The sequence below is a fragment of the Magnolia sinica genome, chromosome 18, assembly GCF_029962835.1.
Source record: "Magnolia sinica isolate HGM2019 chromosome 18, MsV1, whole genome shotgun sequence".
NCBI lineage: Eukaryota > Viridiplantae > Streptophyta > Magnoliopsida > Magnoliales > Magnoliaceae > Magnolia > Magnolia sinica.
In genome coordinates, this window is record NC_080590.1 from 44,862,963 (window position 1) to 44,871,571 (window position 8,609).

Sequence of the window (8,609 nt, forward strand, 5' to 3'; positions counted from 1 at the left end):
TCTAATACATGGACACAAATGATCAGTTAGATAATCAAATCCCTAGCTAGGAACGGACAGGGGTTCTAAGGGGCCACTGTGAGGTATGTGTTTTATCCACACTATCCATTTTTCCATATTATTTTAGGGCAAAGTCCAAAATGAGGCAGATCAAAGGCTCAAGTGGACCACACCACAGGAAGGAGCAGTGACAATGACACCCACCGTGATGGTTAATTGCCATCCAACCTGTTCATAAGGTCACATAGACCTGGATGAAGGAAAAACACAAATATCACCTTGATTCAAAACTTCTATGGCCTCTAAAAAGTTTTCAGCCGTAGGTGTTTAATTCCCATTATATGGCCCACTTGAGCCTTGGATCCGACTCATTTTTGAGCTCATAACCTAAAATGATTTGGAAAAACGGATGGACAGTGCTGATAAAACCCATACATCACAGTGGCCCCTCAGGCCAGACGAGCAGGGGTAGTACCCAATCCGCGTCCCTGACAAGTGGCCCGCAAATATTTAGAGATATGAGCATTCAACCAACAAAAATCAAAGCTAAATAGCCACAAGAGGGCTTACTATATATTGTGATTTTTTATTTTTATTTTTATTTTTCAAGGGCCAAGGACCAAAACCCTCCTTTGCTATGATTGTCACGACTCATTATTTTGCTTCCAGCCCACCCCTGGCATATTAAAAATCACCTTATCCATAGGACTGTCAGTGGGTCTGGCTGGACCGGGCTGCATGCTGCCCAATCCTGGCCCAAAATCATGTAAGTTATCTCAAGCCCCGCCCATGTTCAAAAGAAAATCCAACCCATCCGACGGTTTATGCCCCATGACCAGCTTGGCCCCGCCCCGTCCGTGACAACTTGAATATGCCAAATTTGAAAAGAAAATAAAAGTTTAATTTATCTGTATCTAAGTTAAATTTTATTATTATTTTTTTAAAAAAAGGAAATTCCGTTTTAAAGAAAATCACTAAATCATGCATCTCATATCGCCCATGTCTACAGCTTGCATGATTCTATATAAGGGTAAAATTCTCATTTCAAGAAGCTGGGGTTGAGCACTTTGAAATTTGTGCTTCTATCTCACACGTAATCTCATTTCAAGATGTTGGGGTGACTGCTTTGAGTGAGCCATGTACTTCTATCCTTCAAATTCGATCATGCATACGTAGATGAAGTGTTGGGGGTGCGAGAGCCTTTTACAGCTTGAATCAAACTGAGTGCCTCTGATTTTAATCGCGTAGATAAACAAGTACAACACTCATCCCCAAGTGCCAACATCCATCCCTAAAGTCAACTCTTTCTCTTACATGTTAAGTATACATAACTCCGTCACTCACCATCCCTCTCTTCCATCACCTCTCTCTCTTTCTCATTCTCTCTCTCCATTTTTTCAAGCAACCCCCATGAGAGGTGGACGTTCATGGCTTCCATGAGAGAAACTAGGTGTGGCCCACTGCCTACCACCCAATCCCACCCTCCAAAATCGATCTCAACTGTTGAAATTGTACCTTTAGAGCTCTAGATCGCATTGGCGGAAGAAGGAAGAGGAGATCAAAGGTGGGTGATTTTTTTTTTAACCGTTGATTGAGGGCCGACTTGCGGTGGGACCCATCTTGATGTATGCATTGTATAGGGAGGGCCCATAGTGGCGGGATCCGTCCCCTTCACACGTTCTTCCTCTCTTCTTCTTTCTCTTTCTTTCATTTTTTTTTTTGTGTTGATGATGAGGTGTGTGGCCCACCTGGCGTGGATCCTACCATGATGTATGTACACTATAGCCTCACCGCTCATCTGTTTGGGATCCACCTCTAATGTATTGTACATCCACTCGTCCAATAGGTGGGGTTGTTACATTTTGTCCAGCAGTTGCCGAGGCCCTACATGATATATGTGTCCCATCTTGCACCGTCCAGTATTCTGGACGGCGAAGCCAGGCACACGTGTGGTGCATCCACACCATCCAAGATTAAGGCAGATTCAAATCTCAGGTGGGCCACCACGTAGACTCCACCTTGATCATGACACATGTGTTATTTCAAGCCGTCCATCTGTGGACAAGCAGCAAAAATAGCTGCTCTGTTAATGTCAGAGTTTTGTGGATCTGACATATGGTGTACAGTGTATCCAAGCCATCCGTCCATATACACAGACGTGGGCCCACCTTGGTAAATCATCCACACGTGTGAGGCCTACCCTGAAGTATGGCCATATCTTGCACCGTCCAGTAGCTGCTGGACGGTGGGGCATTACTATGATATATGTGTGCATCCACACCTTCCGTCCATTTTCTGTTGACGTGGGCCACCTCACATATGTGGCTCGTGTGAGGGTGAGGCCCACTTGCAGGTATGAATTTCATCCAGCCGTTCATCAATGGACGCTGGACGGTGTTACCCTGCTGACCAAAAATAAAAAAGAAATAAATATTAATTAACACTTACATTTTATAATTTTTATCATATTATACTATATATATATATATATATATATATATATATATATATATATATATATATATATATATATATATATATATATATGTATGGCAGGTCCCACGTGGGACCCACCTTGATGTATGGAGTTATCCACACTGTCCAACGTTTTTAGACGGTGGGGACCCAACTAGATGTATTTGTTTCATCCACACTGTCCACGTGATCTGGACGGTGCTGGATATGTTTGGACGACGCTGATTCATGTGGACAATGACTGGACAGCGCTGATTTACATAGACAATGTTTGAACGGTGCTGATTTACCTAGACAATATTTGGATAGTGCTGATCATCATTAGTGGCCATATGCCCCATGGAATGATAGTGTACGATGATACACATATTGCACGTCCAACTATTGAAATGATTTAAGACATAGTCCAAGCTCCCCCTTAGAGGCCCTTTGTAGTGGATGTGAGGCCCATGGGTAAGGCCCATTCCGATGTATTCGAGGCCCATGGGCAAGGCCCTTTGTAATATGTATTAGGCCCATGATGTATGGCCCATTTGATGTATTTAAGGCCCAAATGCATGGCCCATTTGATGCATATGAGACCCATGAGTAGGGCCCACCTATTATGTATATGAGACCCATCAGTGCGGCCCATTGATGTGACCCACTTGTTGTATCTAAGGCCCATGGGTCGTAGCCCATTGAGATGTATACTCGGCCCATATGTCGTGGCCCATTGTGATGTATTTTTGGCCCATGTGATGTGGCCCATAGTGGTGTGTGTTAGGCCCATATGATGTGACCTATAGTGATGAGTGTTAGGCCCATGTGATGTGGCCATGGGTCCATTGTATGTTTGGCTCTATGTGGGCCACTTCTTAGGAGCAATGTTGGTTAAATGTCTACATTGATGGGCAATGATGGTTAAATGTCCTCATTATAACCTTCCCTTAAACCCTTTGTTAGGCCGATTCTGATTGTCGAGGCCAATTCCGATTGTCGAGGCTCAGTTCGATTGACGAGGCCGATTCCGTCTGTTAAGGCCGATTCTGATTGTCGATTCCGATCGTCGATTCCGATTGTTGAGGTCGTGTCTGATCGACGAGGTCGATTCGGTCTATTGAGGCCAATTGTCGAGGCCGATTCCGATTGTTGATTCCAATCGTCGATTCCGATTGTCGAGGCCGAGTCCGATCGACAAGGTCGATTCCTTCTGTTGAGGCCGATTGTCGAGGCTGATCCCGATTATCGATTCTGATCATCGATTCTGATTGTCAAGGCCGAGTCCGATCGATGAGGCCGATTCCGATTGTCGAGGCTGATTCCGATTGTCGATTCCTAATGTGATGTATATATGGTCCTTATTTGAGGCCCATTGTGTTATTCATTCAGCCTGTGTTTGAGGCCGAGTCTGATTGATGAGGCCGATTCCGTATGTTAAGGCCGATTATCGAGGCCGATTCCGATTGTCGAGGCTGAGTCCGATTGACAAGGCCAATTCTGTTAGTTGAGGCCGATTGTCAAGACCGATTCCGATTATCAATTTTGGTTGTTAAGGTCTAGTCCGATTGATGAGGCCAATTCCGATTCTCAATTTCAAGGTCGATTATCAAAGCCGATTCCGATTGTCGATTCCGGTTGTCGAGGTCGAGTCCTATTGACGAGGCCGATTCTGTATGTCGAGGCCGATTTCGATTGTTGACGCTGAGTTCGATTGACGAGGTCGATTCCATTTTTTGAGGCTTATTTCAATTGTCAATTCCGATTATCAAGGCCGATTGTCGAGGCCGATTGTATAGGCCGATTATCTAGGCCGATTCTGATTGTCGAAGCCTAATGTGATGTATATGCGGTCCATATTTGAGGCCCATTGTGATGTGCATTCAGCCTGTGTTTGAGGCCCAATGTGATGTATATGCGACCAATGTGATGAGGCCCATTGTGATGTATTTGAGGGCCAGGCGATGGAGCCCATTGTGATGTATATTAGGTCCATGTGAGAGGCCCATCGTGATGTGTACTAAGCCCTTGAGTAAGGCCCATGGTATTGTATATTAGGCCCTTGTGCGAGGCCATGAGTCTACTACATGAGGCTCTATGTGGGTCATTCCTTGGGGGTAATGTTGGTTAAATGTCCACATTGTCGAAGCCGATTTTTGATGTCGATCATTGATACCGATTATGAGTGTGTAACAACATAGTATCATGATACATGCCCATACACATCATCTACATGTTGGTTATGAGATGTGGTTGACCATTGCATATGTCATTGTGCAGGTTGTTATGAGACTCCCTAATAGGAGGAGGTTATCTCACATGAGCGCACGGTATGCACAGGATTGATGCATGACTGGATTGTATGACTCATGCATCTTGCATTGTATGACATGATTACTATACACCCTAATGACATCGGCCGTAGCCTCCACATGCATATCGTGGATGGCCGGATGGGACATTGAAAATCGTTACTAGCATCGGCCGCCATACATGACCCTGGGTGAAAATTTCTAAACCCTCTTGGTACCAAAGGACACCTCAACATCGATACCGAGTGGATACATGAGCGCCAAAGTGCCAAATACCAAGAGGCCGCGTCTCCCACCGTGTAGTGGTCGGTTGGGAGGGTGTGGCCTTACCCGCCCAAGGGTAGGGGGTATAGCTAGTGAGTTTGACCGGCTCGTGAATGGGTTCACTATTGACGTGCCGGATAGATTGACTACTCGCTAGGCGGATAGTGAGGTCTCTTCCACTTGCATGATCGTGCGTCGGTGGGCGGCGATTTGCATGTAGAGTGTACTAGACCACGGTGATTTTTCAGAGATGTACAGTACGATATGTGGACTTATTGAGCGGGAGTTGCATACTCATTCATTCATTCATCCACTATCCACTCGGGCTGGTGGTGTGCAACTATTTGTTATGTGTACCTTCACAATGGCCATGATTTCGGTTGGGGAGCGTGACTAACTTGAGATCAAGAGTTTACCACGTTGTGTTTGACTATCCAAATTTAGGTATGAGACTAGTTTGGATAGAATTCCTTCGTGATGGACCCCATAGCTTACGATACTACATACTATCATCCTGACTTCACTCCATCTTGGTCATTTCATTTGCACCACATATTGCATTGCATCCTCAGCATCTGATATTTGACTCTTTATGGCATTGTATTGAATACTTGGCTTACTATGTCTCTGTATTACATAGTTGATCTACATTACTTCCTCAGTATTTGCCTCATTATGATCTGCATTACTTACTCTGATATTGCTTATTTGACACTTATCTTATGCACACACTTACACTTCCCTCTAAGCTTTCTATAAGCTTATACATGATAGATGCATGCAGGTGATGTCAGGTTGCAGCAACATTGAGCTTGGAGCATGCAGCGGACTTATCGAGCTTTGATTTTTGATATATGTATTTTCCTTTCAGCATTATATTCAAATGATTATATTAGTGGATATGTGATGATGATGTTGCCTTTGTGATTTGGGTAAACTTATGGTTATGCTTCTTACGAGATAAATGTACATTGAAAAATTCTCCTTGTAGGATCTCAAATTTATCTGTATCTAAGTTAAATTTTTTTTTTTTAAAAAAAGGAAATTCCGTTTTAAAGAAAATCACTAAATCATGCATCTCGTATCGCCCATGTCTACAGCTTGCATGATTCTATATAAGGGTAAAATTCTCATTTCAAGAAGCTGGGGTTGAGCACTTTGAAATTTGTGCTTCTATCTCCCACAATCTCATTTCAAGATGTTGGGGTGACTGCTTTGAGTGAGCCATGTACTTCTATCCTCGAAATTCGATCATGCATACGTGGATGAAGTGTTGGAGGTGCGAGAGCCTTTTACAGCTTGATTCAAACTGAGTGCCTCTGATTTTAATCGTGTATATAAACAAAAAAACCTGTAGACAGTCATATATAACTGAGAATTAAAATAGTTTGGTCATCAATTTAGTCACTTATATACATAATCAAGCAATTTGTGAAAGAGATAGTTTGTCCTTCTAATGTGTTATTTTTACCTTTCAGACAAAAGAAATCTTTTCTCACCATGATAGTAGAGATACTTTGATACATATTCAATGCATGAGTAAAAAGAACTTATTTATATTAATTGAAATGAAAATAAATCTTATAAATATATCCCTCGATAATCTAACATATGTGGCGTTGACATTGAGGTCCTAAATCTAAATTTTCATTGGTCCAATGACTCAAGTATACATGAAGGGAATTATACTACTGAAAGCATAAAAGTCTTCCTAACGATCCAGCACTCGGTGTAGATGAAAGGAAATTACACTACTCTTATTTTAAGTTTATCCAACATAGCAGCGTAGACGGACGAGATTGCATTGCTTCCAATTCTAAGACCGGTACAACGTAACAACATAGATAGGTTGTCCTATGCCAAGATAAGATAAAATATCAAATTGATAGATAGCATTGCATTGTAGATTTGATTTGATATGTGATGGATTGAAGATGGCCTTGAACTCTTTGATCTTTCTCCTATTTATAGAACCTTAACGATGGTTGTAAGGAGAGATCTCCATAGCCACCTATCTTATTTGTTGATGTGGAAATAGTTGTATAGAGTTGTAAACAGTCATGGCCTATCAAATGACACTACGTGTATTAGTCATTTGTTATAAGTTGGCCATTAGTTATACACACGTTCTAGTCCTATTATGTGAATAAGAGTTTCTCTTGATCCGCCACATGTAGTAATGGTTATTTGCTTCTCCAAATAAACACGAATGATGCATCATGATATTAGGCCAATTTAGTGCAGATGCTACTCATTTCCTCAAATATCTTTGGATGTGTGAACCATGTACCATGCCATGGAAGGTCGACCAAACCTATCACTTGGTATAACCATATTTCAGTTGAAACCCAACTTCAGTTGTGAGGTGATTAGTTGGCTCTATCATGTGTGTTGGATATGTAATACGTGTATCATTGTTGTTGCCAGTTAGACTTACCCCTTTTGGGTTACTCATAAATTTATGGATTCTGATCTTCTTCGATCATCAAAGCGGCTAAAGAAATCTTCCTTCTTTTACTTGTTTAGATCTTACTGTCATGTGGTGAGTCATTGGATCTGACATGGTCAGATCATGAGTAAACAATGCTATTCGACCTATACATGAAGAGATGTAACCATATTTTGTGGATAATCGTATTGACGCCTCCATGTGGCAACACCCAAAGTTTGTAGTTTGCATTCGGGGCGAGGTGGAAAATCTATTGCCTAGGAAATCGAATTGGCAGATCCACATGGCTGGCTTTGATTGATTCATCGACAGCCAATGCTGTCTCTTTTTCCAAAAGATGTTTATCGCCATGATGCCACATTTAATGCATGCATGGCGATTCTTCTTCTATTTAAGCTCTTCGTCCCTCTCATTTGGCTTCTTATCTCCTTCACCTATAATTTTTTAAGGGACTCCAAGTGATGGCAAGAGACACTTCCTCCCCCTTGGAACTCCAACATGCCAAATTTTTCCTCACCGATCTTCTATCAAAAGACCTACCAGACTTAATTTTCTCACTCGACCCTTGTGATATTCTCGTAGTGACAAGTAGTCTACGACATACAGACTTAAACATCTCGGAAGTAACCACTATTTTGTAATCCCTGGATGAACTTTCAACAGTCATAAACAAGTACAAAGATGCATGATGGGAACATTATCAAGCAGGAACACTTTTGTCGAATCACAAGTGTGCTAAGGAAGATGATGATAGGCTACCTGAGGAAAATAGTCGGTGTAGAGTAAATGAATCTCGCTACAAAAAAGAAATGCTAACACCAACAACTTCATCCTTGTAGAGTGATGACATTGATCACAGGTTCTGTGAGAAATGCAGGAACATCGTCATACTAAAAGTCACAATGAAATCAAATGATTGACCCAAGAACTCATTTTCTTAAAGGGTGAATTCACAAATTCTTGTAGTATTGAGGGACTTTGAAGGAAAAGGCACAGGAACTGGACTTGAAGAAGATCGTAATGGGGAGATGAGCACACAAAATCTCAGAAAGCTTTGAAATTGTGGTAGAATTGCTATAGTAGAAGTATGGAATTGGTGAAAGTGTCCTAGAGGGGGGTGAATAGGACTT